We start from the raw sequence: 12885 nt of genomic DNA, 5'->3' as shown, positions 1-12885 counted from the left end.
TGGGAGAAAGATGCGGCAGTCTGAGCCCACCAGCCACTCAGTGGGAGAAAGATGCGGCAGTCTGAGCCCACCAGCCACTCAGTGGGAGAAAGATGTGGCAGTCGGCTTCCATAAAGACTGACAGCCTCGGAAGCTCTCTGGGGGTGCTTCTACTCTATCCTGCGGGATCGCTGAGTCAGGTTAGAACCAGATCGTCTTGATGGCAGTGGGTTTGGTTTTTGGCTTGGTCCCAATCTTGTTCGGTGAGTGAGCTTCCTCAGCAACAGCGGCACTTCCCTGAAATCTACACGAACTGAGGCTTCCTGGCATTAACTGAACAATTGGACTGCTGTTTCCAATGGAGTCTGAATAAAATGCAACCAAAATTTAGAAGACTCATTTATAAAAAAAGTCCAATGCACTGTCGGCCACTTCAAGATAGAAAGGCTCAAACAATTCCAAACTCCAGTTGGCAGCAAGAGTGAGAGCACGGACTGGCCTCTAGATGGTATTTTGTTTTTTACTGAACATCATGTCCACCCCAAATATTTCTGGTTCAGTTACTCTACTGGACAGTCACACATCTGGACAACCTCACATCGATTTGGACTGTAGAACATTCAGAGGCACGTATGATTGTTTGCAGCATCCAAGGACACTTCTGCTCCATGTTGTGGTTGTCAGGTACCATGGAGTTGGCAGTGATGCATGGGGACCTCACGTACAATGGAGGGAAATACCGCAGGTCCTACACAGTCGCCATGGTCCTGGGTTCGCTCAAGTCCACTGCTGCAGCAGTTGTGTCACCTACATCATCGCGGGTTTTCCTCATGTTCACCGATCCTTCACTTCACTTCTGTTCCATTGTTGTTGTCAGGCGCCATCAAGTTGGCTCTGACTCAGGGACCCACATACAAGAGAAGGAAACAACGCCCAGTTCCGCACCATCCTCACATTCCCCGCTGTCCTGGAGCCCACTGCTTCAGCCACTGTGTCAACCCACCTTGTTGAGGGGGCTCCTCTTTTTAGCTGACCCTCCACCTTGCCCTGCATGTTGATAACATGCTCAAAGTTCTCGAGACATAATCTCACCATCCTCATTTCTAAGGAGCATTCTCCATGTACTTCCTCCAAGACAGATTTGTTTTTTCCTCTGGCAGTCCAGGTACATTCAACATTCCTCTCCAACACCACAATTCAAATGCATCAATTCTTCTGTGGTCTTCCTTATTCATTGTCTAGTGCTCACATGCTTATGAGGCTACTGAAAAGACCCTGGCGTAAGTCAGACACACCTTAGATTTCAAAGTGACATTTTTATTCTTAAGCACTCTGAAGAGATCTTTTGCAGATCTGCCCAATGCAATACATCATTTGATTTCCTGACTGCTGCTTGCATGGGTGTGGACTGTGGAGCCAAGTAAATGAAGGGGGATGGCCTCTCCACAGAGACCTCAGTTTAGTGAAAACATCATTTTGTCCCCAAAATTTATGCTTGTAACATCTCTGCAAAAATGAGTAACTGCATCTTCAGTGTTGAGCTACTGAATGGAATTAACGAGCCTCCTCGTGCCCGGTGATTCCCTGATTCAACCAGATGGTGGCCTGGTGGCTCTGTGCTCCTGTGGGCCGAGAAATGGCACAGTTACCAGGAAACTATGCTTTCTCCCACTGCCACTTGTGGCAGGGAGGAACAACTGTCCTGATCCCTTGTTCTGAGTGCAACTTGTTCTGCACACACCTTGTTCCTCGCACACTTGCACACCGTTCCTGAAAGGGAGGATTTGATTATGTTGCCTTTGGGGAGACCTGGGAAAGAGAAAACAGGTTGACGGGTCGACTTTCAGGCCACATGAGATCTCTGCTCACTGCTCACGTGCCACTCCCACTATCAGAAATGACCACAGTGACACCAGAAGTAGGAAGAAGGTGCAGATATACGCCCCAACCCTGCCTCCTTGTTAAACAGGACGAAGAACAACAATGCTTCCCTAAGCAAAGGTCTAGGACAAGAAAACTATCACTGCTGACCACAAACAGAAGGTAACCTTAAACCTAAATTTGTTTTTTAAAACATTAAATTCTAACTAGAGTCTTCAGCCTGCCAAAGTCTTTGGGCCCAATATATGCTGCCTCTTTGTTTGGAGATTAACCAAGGGTCAGAGAGGGGTCAGAAATGACTAAATGATACCAGATCGAGTCTCCTCCTTCTGGACTGGGGTTTGGACCAGGAATGACTGAGAAGAATTGGACCAGGAGTGACTTTCTGTGGGATTGGATATGTTTGATCATCTGTATAAAACATGAAAAAGAGGGATAGAGTTGACAATGGAGGAAAGTGAGTTGTGAAGAGGGAAAGCATGCTGCCCAAGGTCACCCAAGCAGAGAGGGACCCCAGCCCTAAGTTTCCACCGTCTCTGGCATCAGCAGGCTGCCAGTTAATAACAGAAGGAAAAATTTCCCTATGAGATTCCTTGCTGAGCCTGTGCATCTAGTCCAACCCTGATCTAGCCTTGTCCTTCAGAGGTCCCAGTGCAAAGGGAGATCCCTGCTTTGAGAAACATTGCTTCAGCCCACCCCCAACACTGTGACAAGGTGCAGTGATAGCTGGCCTGTATGTCTATGAAGACAAAGAAGATACTGCTCAAAAGGAAACATGAGACATTCACTAGAATATGGCAAATAATTTCCAATATAGGAAGAGGTAAGAGATGTATTTAGAGGTTTTGATGAAATGCAGCTCTGTTTCAAAGTAAAATGAAAAGTTGGAAAGGAGACTCAACTGTTCTTTTCACTTAAAGAAGCTGAGCTGGATGCAAGAGTGTGGCAGAGAGCCCTTCCTCTCTCTACCCTATCTCTCCTACACACCTACATCCTCACTGATCCAGTCCCTCCAAAGGGAGAGCCTGTCCCTCTACTTCAGCTCTCCTACACGCCTAGGTCCTCACTGTTTCAATAGCTCCCTCCATAGTAGCTGTCAAGTTCCTCCAAGCACAGTGTTTTGTGGAGAGCTGTGGACACACAATTAATACACATGGGTCTGGTTTCCAGCGCTAAGTAGAGCGACAGATAGGCGGTGTACTGTCACAGATGCTGTGATGATGGTGATGGTGATGGTGATGGCTCCACTGCAGTGGGGTCTCCTGAGGCTCCCAGTACTGAGCTCTAGTAGAGAAGTCACTGTTGTCAATTCTTTTCCTGACTCCCCGTGCTGGAATCACCTTCATGCCCATCCCCTTGAGGAAACAGAGCCTGACAGTTCTGCGCCAGCCTAGTATCCCACTAGCATGTGGCAGTTTGACACTGTGGCTCATACCTCCTGTCCAGATGGCATCCAGGAACAGCAGCAGCATCCCTGGGAACCTGTAAAAAATGCACATTCCAAGGCCCAACCCTGACTGTGAGTCCGCATTCCTTGAATTCTGGCATATCCAATACCCTGGAGGGTATCTACCACTGACACAAGGTCCACTCGAAGAAGCTCAACAGCCAGGCTCCAAACTGGTTCCCATTCATCTCTCCCAGTGACATGAACTGGATGCTTTGTCCCCAGGACCTCGTGTCCCTGTGTGTGTGTGGTCATTAAAGATGCCTCTCAGGAAAACAAGGGCTTAGAAATATAGGGAACCATAATCTGGATCCATGGCCACAGGGCAGGGCTCCATGAACCCTTGCAGTGCCTGCCACTCTTCAGGGGCCTAGAATACAGCGTGGCCAGTCATCCAGCCTGTCTTGGGATCTACATTCACACCGTAATGGCAACAGGCAGTGATACTGGGGCTGCAGGGGGAGAGGGACCTGAAGTAGACTTCGGATGGGGCTGCAGGAGACACCTCTTAGAAGAAGGGACGAGAGATGAGAGCGGGGGCACCATTGTCGGTGGTCAGGGAGAGCACTTGGCCATGTCCCCATGAAGCATGGTCACAGAAAACAGATTTGGAGGACTTCGAAAGGCAGGTAGTCAGACAGGAAACCCTATGAGATGGACTGTCTTCTGTCCTCACAGGAACAGCATTCTTTCTTGGTGGCAAGAGCAGAGATTTGCTGAGGACCCATGCTTGGCTACCATCTAAGTGGCAGCTGGGATGATAAAGTCCTCCAAGAGACAGCATCTAACCTATTTTGCATTTTGAATCTAACTATTTTGTGATTTTACACAGGAAGTGAAATTCACTGCAAAGATGATTCCTGAAGGCTGAGAGGAAGCTCGGAATTTAGGTTTTCCCAAGACCCAGAGAAGTAAGATGTTCTGATGTAAAACAACATGGCGGCCACACGGAACATGAGGGAGACTTAGAGGACTTGGATGCCCCTGCCCAAGTCTGGAGGCACTCTATTTTAAACTCAACAGGTACAGAACATTCTAGAATAAACAATACTGAAACACTGGGCCTTCGAGAAACCGCTGTGCAAACACTTGGGGGTGGAGGTCTTTGTTTCAGCCCCCAACCCAAAGCAGAGCAACATGAACGTGGTCAGACGCAGGCCCAGCAGACTGAGCCTTCAGTACCGCACTGGCCAGCTGGCTGTGGGACCCTAGCACATAATGACTACTGCTTGAAGTACTGAGGATGGCCGAGTCCTGCTGAGGTAAGAAATGACTTCTGCAGCTGCTTGAGGGGCCCAGTGAGAAAGTCAGGGAATGCAGCCTCTCTGGAAAAGACTGTTTTGTGCCATGTTTCCTTTGTTACTAAGGACGTTTTGTTCCAAATTCCTACCCCTCACCTGAAATCATCGTCAGTGTTCTTCATGAAAAGATGGAATAATTATTTCCATCCCCAGTGGCAAGCTTGGGTGCACATGGGCCAAGTCAATGTTGGCATGGCAACGAGAGCCAGCTGGAGAGAACTGAAGCTGGAACCCTGGTCCCTCAGCTGTGGGCCCCTTGCCCTCGTCTGCCCCCAGCCTGTGCCTCTGCAACACTGCTGCTTCTCCTCCATGTCTTCACTGTTGCCAGCATGCACACCACCCACAGCTTCATTACAGTCTCTGTCACTGCTCCCTGCGCAGAGCAGGCTTTGCAACAGCAACCTCGTGCAGGCATTCACCTCGATCCCCATTTTGTACATAAAACACTAACACTCTCAACCTCCACATGCATGGTCCATCAAGTTCTGACAAGTGCACCAAGACCAAGTTTACATGAACTTCCTTTACCTACAATGAAACCAGAGGTCCGGGTGGGCAGGGAAGGGGTATGGCCTATTTTTTCTTCTTTGATTTTGTACAGAGGAGTCACATCTCCAGGCCATTGCAAAGTGACAGCAAATCAAGAGAAAGTTTTGTGTAATCAAAATGCCCCTGGAAAACCCTGCCTGTCATCCTTAAAGTAGAGCATGCACGGCTTGGTGTGTTCAGCTCATGTTCTAGACCTTGAGACCCACAGAGATGGAGCCAAGGATGGAACCAAAGTAAAGTCCACATGTGGATGTCTGGGCATTGGAGCCATCCTCTTTGAAAAGGACTAGCAAACCCCAGGAAAACAATGGTGGGGGTGGGGATGGAGATGCAGGGACACGAACTCTAAGGTGCTCCTGCTTACCACTGGGACCCCACGGTGGTTTCCCGGGCAATGTCTTCTTCTATTCGTATTTCATACTAATGGGCTTGGTGCTCACTGGGAGGATGAAAGCAAAGGGGCTGTGTCCTACACAGAGCGGTTCTCAACCAAAGAATTTGTTAAACGTGTGTGTGATGGAGGCCCCCATGCGAGTACTTGTTGAGGGCCTACTGTGTGTAGAGCACTGCATAACTGAAAATGCAGAAATGCATCAGACAGTCTGTTCCCTCGAGTGAGTCCCATTCCCTTCCCTAAAGAGTGGGGGCAGCAGTGACGCAAATGGGTTTTTTAGCAGAAGCGACTCTAATGCCCACTCCTAATCCCCAGCAGGGGCTCTGAGAACGTTTATATCTTAATGGTGACACGAATAATGGAAGAACAAAGCCATCTTATGGGAAGTCCACAGTATACGTGTTTACAGCTCCTGACTGAAGGGGCACCTGGAACACAGGGAGACGTTTTCTGTGCGTCTCACGTTCAACTGCATTTAGGGAGCACAGAGGTCAGAAATAATGGCGTCCAGTGGCCTCGTCCACCTTGCTGAGGCAGCAGGCAGCACTCTGCTCACTCTCCACAGCACGGCTCACCACATCCCCACAATCCTGGAAGGCAAGTGTCACACACCAGCTGCTCTTAGACATGGCCTCCTGCTTTCTGTACCTTGAAGGGTTAGCTATCACTTGTACTGTGTCCACTGCCAGGCTGGGTCCAGTAGTCCACTCCCACTCTGGACTCTGCAAACGCATGTTTTCTTTGTCTTCCGCCTTTCTGTCCCTGATTACATGTCTAAACTGCTGGAGTTTCCATCTGGCGCACATAAGATCTGGCCAAGAGATTAAATATTCTGAAGCGTACTTCCTGACTCCTGGGAAGACCTTTGGGGTCTTCAAGTCCTCCAACTTGTGGATTGCCAAGAGCTGTCACTTCTTCGGTCAACAGCAAAGTCAACCAACGCCATCTCACACTGGGCATGGAGGATGGGTGGGAGACTGGACATCTGGTGCAGATACTTGGGACGGTGCACAGCTGGACACAGCACGTTCTATGTACCGCAATGGAGACTGTAAAGCTGGTGGTGAACACACAAAGCCATGTGTCCCTAGTGGTTTGATCCAGCGACCTCCCTGATGGTCCCCACTGCCTTCTGTGCCTGTAGACACTCCACCCTCACTTGCACACTCATGAACACTCACAATCACCCATGCCTCAAACTCACAGGTGCACAGATGGCTGCAGCCTATGACAGAGGTGACAGAGAGACACCCTACTGTCCACTCAGAGACACCTTCAGGCGGCAGTCAGTCCTACCTGTTTCTCATCTGTCTGCAGAAGGCCCCATGCAGTCTTGCCAACGGAGGATGTCAGAACTGGAAGAGACCATGAGTACCACCTAAGCCACCCTCCTAGGTATACGGACAATGGGATTCACAGGGAATTTGAGGCCAAGGGTGCTCTATGGGCCCATAATGGCATCCAGTGGGGGCACAGCCTTCTGGGGGGCACAGGCAAGGCTGTGGGTCACATGCTCAGCAGACTTGCTCTGCTCCTTCGCTGGGCTGGGGGGCCACCACTGCTGTGGAAGGAGCCTGACGCCCCACTCATGCTCTGCACCATCATCCTGCCAACCAGCCAAGAGCTCCAGGCCAAGGTGGGTGTTCACACCACGGTGGGAAGCAGCCAAGCTGAGGGGTGTGGCCCTGGCAGGGGTGGTCGCAGCCAGGGAAATGAGGAATGGCAAGTGGAGCGAGTCCCCAGCAGAAACCTAAGCCAGCTCCAAAGTCACCAGCGGGACGTAGAGGTGTCCAGTCTGGCTGAGCATCAGACAGCTGCCGGTGCGAGGAATGTACAAGAAACCGCCACGGGAGCGGCAGCCCGGCCAACTCTGCATGCAGGTCTTCAAACTCTTATGATTCCCAGAAAGCAGCCACTTCTTTGGAAATGGGAAGGGATTTCTTTACTAAGTGCTAAGCCATTCTTCCATTAAGAAAGGAAAACCCACCCAGAGTCCCAGGCAGAGTGAATGGATTTTCCAGTTAGCAGGCCACCGGGATGAGGTCTTCCTGCATGTGCACGTGGACCTCTGATGCCCAGGCATGCTAGGCGCAGCTGGCACTGGCCCCAGCCCGGGAAGGGCCTCGGCTAGAAGCAGGTTCCAGAGCAAAGGTATTTAGCAGCGGGACAGACAGACACCCGCAGCAGGACTGCAGCCTTCACAGCAGCCAACACCCACCACTGCCAAGCTTGGCTCCAGCCAGCACCTCGACCCCTCTCCCCACAGAACAGCCCCCGCATGGTTGTGGGTGGGAGAGGCCTATGGCAAGGAGCCAGTTCCTGCGCTGTTCCATGGGGGTGCGGTGCTCCCCCTCCCCCAAGGCCCCCCTCGCAGGGTCACGGAGCAGCTCCAGGAACACGGTGCCCAGTGGGGAACTGCTGCCAAAGGTAATTTTCCCAACACATTTGAAAATGCACATTTCCTTCTGCCGCAGCCTGAGAGCTGTTTTTCCATCTGCACTCTGCGATGCCTGCCCCCTCCCCACCCTGCCTGGCCCGGCTTCCCTAAGTCCCCACCTGCGGCCCAGGGTCTGGCCGGTGGAGAGCTGCTTCCTCGTTGTTCGGTGTGGAGGCCGGATGGCCCCCCGCAGGCACCTATGACCCCAAATGTGACTGCAACACCAGAAGAACACACCTCTGTCACCTGAAGCATCCTTCCGTGGTTCCCTTGTGTCCACACAAAGCTATTGCAACAGCTGCTCAAGGCTCCAAATGCAGGGCTCAGGCCCCCAGGCACCGCTCCTCCAACTCAGGGGCGGCCAGAGGAAGGCCTTGAACATCAGGTCAACTACAAAGGGTTCTGGGAAGTCAGGGCAGAGTGCCCACAGACTTGTGTGTGAATGTATGTGTGAGTGTACACGTGTGTGTCTGTGTACATGTGTGCAAGTGTGAATGTGTATACTGTGCACATGAGTGCATGAAATTGAGTGTGTATGTGGGCATGGGTGAGTATGCGCGAGTGTGTGGATGTGACTGTGTGGGTGCACAATGAGTGTGTGCACGTGTGTGTGACTGTGTGAGAGTGTGCGTTAAAGCCTGGTGGCAGTAGTGGGTGGGGTGCCTACAGGTCCACCTGGGAAGCCCTTGCAGTGGTGTAACTGACCTGCTTGTATGCGGGACTACTCAGTACTACTACGCAGTGCGAACAAAGGCCACCTCCCAAGTGGTCTTCATACAACTGTGTCTGTGGACTTCACCACTCTCTTTAGACAGCACAAAGTGAACTGGTTAAAAGAAGAGGTGCTTAAGGCCAGTTTGGTTCCACTGTTACGAGACAAACACACACGTGCATATATTGTGTTGTTGCGGAAGCTGACCCAGGAGGCTGAGCAATCATGTGGACTTCGCAGTCTGACGAGGACCGCTTCCCAGGCTGGGTCCCACGCTGATGACCGTGTGTAACATGTGACCCTGTGTCAGCCACCAGGTGACTCCTGTAGTGCCTCTTCCAGAGGCTTATTCTCTTGCAAAGAGGTCCACGTGATGCATAGTGGCTTAGGTGGCCACGTCACTCTGGGGAACTCTAGAAGGCTCCTCTCCAGCTTCACTTTAGAGGACCCTGGTTAAGACTGAAACACGCTTGCGGCTCCTTTAATTGTGAGTCATAAGACACATGTAGACATGTTTCTTCTGGATGTTCTAAGATTATACTTTTGAAACCCAAGGCTGTGGTCACCTCCTTGGGAACTGAGGACTCCACACAATCTGCCTTCAGTGACCTTGCTGGGTTAGTTCATGGTTACAAAGTACGGAACCCAATGCCATGCTATCATGGCCACACCATGTATGTGATTGCTCGTGTCAGCTCCCACAATAGGCCGAGGCCACACCTGTGATCTGGGAGGGGGGCTGGGAGGCTTAAAATGCAGATTCCGGGGCACGCTTCCAGACTTTTGGACTCAATCGGGGAGGGGGGCGGTTAGTGACTTATATTCCCACAGCTCCCCAGGCAATTCATATGCCACTGGAAGCAAGGTCCCGTGCCTTGGGTCCCCCAGAAAGTCTCTTCCACACACCTGTTGTAGGTAAAAAGTCAATCAGCCCCTGTCCGTCTGCTTTTCTGTCTTGTCCAATAGGACCATGGAAACCAGTTAATCAGGGGAGGATGTGCTCGCCTCCATGAGCCATGTGGTGCGGTGGGAAGAGGAACTGAGCATGCTGGTAGCCCCAGGTGGTCTTGCCCAGATAGTAGAGCCACGGAGACCTGTTAATCAGGAGGACGCACTCGCCTCTGTGAGCCATATGGTTTGGCGGGAGGAGAGGAGCTGAGCGCACCCAAACAGTGCACCGAACATTATCAAAGATGAAGAAACTGAAGATTCTTCCCAAATTCTGCAGCTGGCAGCCCTGGGCCACCTGAGTGGCTCCTGCCACCGTGGCTTTTCTGTGCAGAATAATCCGCGAGCCCGTCCACTTGGCCAGCTGCACATTGGTCTCTGAAAAGGAGGAACCCCTGTAACAACGGACAATGGAGGCCCACTCCCACACACTCCAGTCGACAAGTATACATGCGATGTGGACTGGGGTGGGCTCAGGAGCCATGGAGCCAGCCAGCTGCTCCCTGGGCATCTGCAACCCGCAGGTGGGACAGAAAAGGTCAAACACACTCATGTGAGAAAACGTGCAGTGTCCCCAGCCACGGCCCCCCTCCTGCCGAGGTGCTTCCCAGGTCTAGCCAGAAAGCCTGTCTTTGGAGCATGATAGCTACATGCTATATGATCTCCAGCAGCTGCGCCCTTGGCCCTGCGCAACTTAAAATGCCATTTCATTTATTCCTTAGACAAGAGGTGAGAGTTCCAAATAAGTCTTAGAGACACATGGCTGCACAGTCCAGGCCCCACGACTGCTCCTCTCCTTACTGTTAGCTGAACTGCAAGGCAGGTGGGGCCGCCTCCTTGGGATGGGTGAATTTCACTGGGTGACATGGGCCATCATGAGGACTGAGAAAAAACGTACCTTAAAAAGTGTTGGGGATCGAACACAAAAATTAACCTGAAACATTTCCAATGCGGACTGTGTCACATCTCTCATCACATCTGTCCTTGAAAAGCCAGAGATAGAAAAACGTGCCTCAAGTAGCAAGAAAAAAATGTGAACATAAAGTACAGATGGCTGAGGTGGCTGGAGGGACATGATGGATTTCACTCCAGTTGGCACAGCGGAAGGAGCTGACATGAGGCCCACGTGGTCCCTTATCTTCTCACTGCCTCCCGATAGGCCATCAGACAGCTGTGTAGAAGCCGAGCGTGTATCAGTCGTATTTATTTGACTTATAGCATCTCAGTAGGAACACCATGCATGGTTGCTGAAGTGGAACGTGACCTGGTCAACAACGGGCCCTGCTACTTCTGGTCAGGCCTCTCTGTCCAAGCGAGGCTGGGCCAGCTGTGGTACAACCGCTCTGCTGCAGAAGTCAAAGCAGGGCCCGGATTCCAGATGTGGGATGCTGAGGGCCCAGGTCAGAGCTAAGAAGGGAGTGAGGCGTCCCAATAGGTACTCTAGCCCAGATACACAGTCTGAGCCCCATGGCTCCAACTCTAATGTAATGGAATGCCCAGCTCTGCCTCAATTTCAAATACTGCCCTCCCCAATCAGGGATCTGAAATCCTTTAAGAAAGCACCAAGCTTTTGTCCCACAATCAGATACCAAATTTTAAATGAAAATCTACCTACAAAAAGCAATACCCTGGTTTAAATTCATACTAAAGTGTAAATGGCTGATGGTGAATTCCTCTGAGCCCAACAGATAAAAGTCTTAGTTTCTCTCCATTAAAGCCTCTACCCTGCCTCCGATGGCGTTGTTTTTCTCTGGGAGTGCTGCCCTAAGAGACTGCATTTCCCTCCCAGATTCCTATGTTCTGGCCCAGGTTTTACGTTCATGTCTTGCCATAGGGGTCCTGTACCACACAGACAGCGTAAATGCAGTTGCTAGACCCAAGCAGGATAAAAGCCAAGAGTTCATTTTTCACACCAAACGCTGGCCTCTACTCAAACCCCTAGACAGACAGCATGTTTCTTGCCCCAGGCCAAGAGGCAAATAACTGTGACTCCACTTTGCATGGGAGGCACGGCTCTCTGGGGCTTTGAGCTTCATGGGAGGGCTCAGTTCCAGCTTTCCCCAGCATGGGGCTGCAGGCCACATCTTCTCCCTGGCCTGGTCACAATTCCTGGGGCCACTGCAGCACCCACTCCTCCCCTCCCCTCCCCTGTCCCACTTTTCATTTCCAATCTTGGATGGCTCCCTCATGTTCCTGTCCATCTTGGCTATGCACTTAAACTTTGGCTTGTTACATTTGATCCAGAATGTCTGTGTGTTTGTACTGGAAGTGGGCCCGTGCACATCAACCCACTCCACCATTTTGCTGGAAGTCTCCCTCCTTAGGATTCTGTGAACAGCCAACAGTGATTCTGAGTTGTGCGTGATTCAACACGAGAAGAAATAGCAGCAAACATTAACAATCAGAATGTATGAAGTAGGAATCTAAGAAAACTGAAATTGTCAAAGATGAAATGGAACTCTTGAAGATAGATATCCTAGTATTAGTAAGCTATAATGGACTTGTACTGGCCATTGTGAATGAGATAATCATATGGTCCATCATGCTCAGAATGAAAAATTAAAGAGGGACAGTGTCATATTCATTGTCAAAAAAAAAAAAAAAAAGAAAAAGAAACAAACAAACAAACAAAAAATTCAAGATCTATCCTGAATACAACACTGTCAGTGATAGGATAATATCCAGACATCAACAAGAAAGAGCAGTTAATATGACAAATTTATGTACCAAACACTGTCGAAGTCAAAGAAATTGAAGATTTTTCCCAAATTCTGAAATTAATCAAACATGCAATCAAATGCATTGGTAATTACTGGTGATTTGGAATGCAGAGGTTGGAAACAAAGAATAAGAACAGTAATTCGAAATTATGGCGTTGGTGATAAAATGATGCCAGAGATCACATGACAGAATTTTACAAGACCAATGACCTATGGGCAATCTACTTCTGTCATGATACTGCCTTGTAAACCCAAAGGGGTCGCTACGAGTCAGATCCGACTCAATGGCAGTGAGTTTGGTTTTTTGGTTTTAATGACCTATTTGTTGGAAAATACCTTGTTCAACAACATAACAGCAACTACACATGTGGACCTCCCCAGATGGAATACATAAAAATCAAACTGACTCCATTTCTGGAAACAGACGATGGAAAAACTCAATTATCATCAGTCAGAACAAGGAACAGACTATCAACTGCTAATACACAAGTTCAAGTTGAAACTGAGGAAAATTAAA

Source organism: Orycteropus afer, unplaced genomic scaffold, assembly GCF_000298275.1.
Source record: "Orycteropus afer afer isolate SDZICR_OR568_19922 unplaced genomic scaffold, OryAfe1.0 scaffold00057, whole genome shotgun sequence".
NCBI classification, from domain to species: Eukaryota; Metazoa; Chordata; class Mammalia; order Tubulidentata; family Orycteropodidae; genus Orycteropus; species Orycteropus afer.
The sequence above is the reverse complement of the archived record's forward strand: the minus strand, read 5'-3'. Positions refer to the sequence as shown.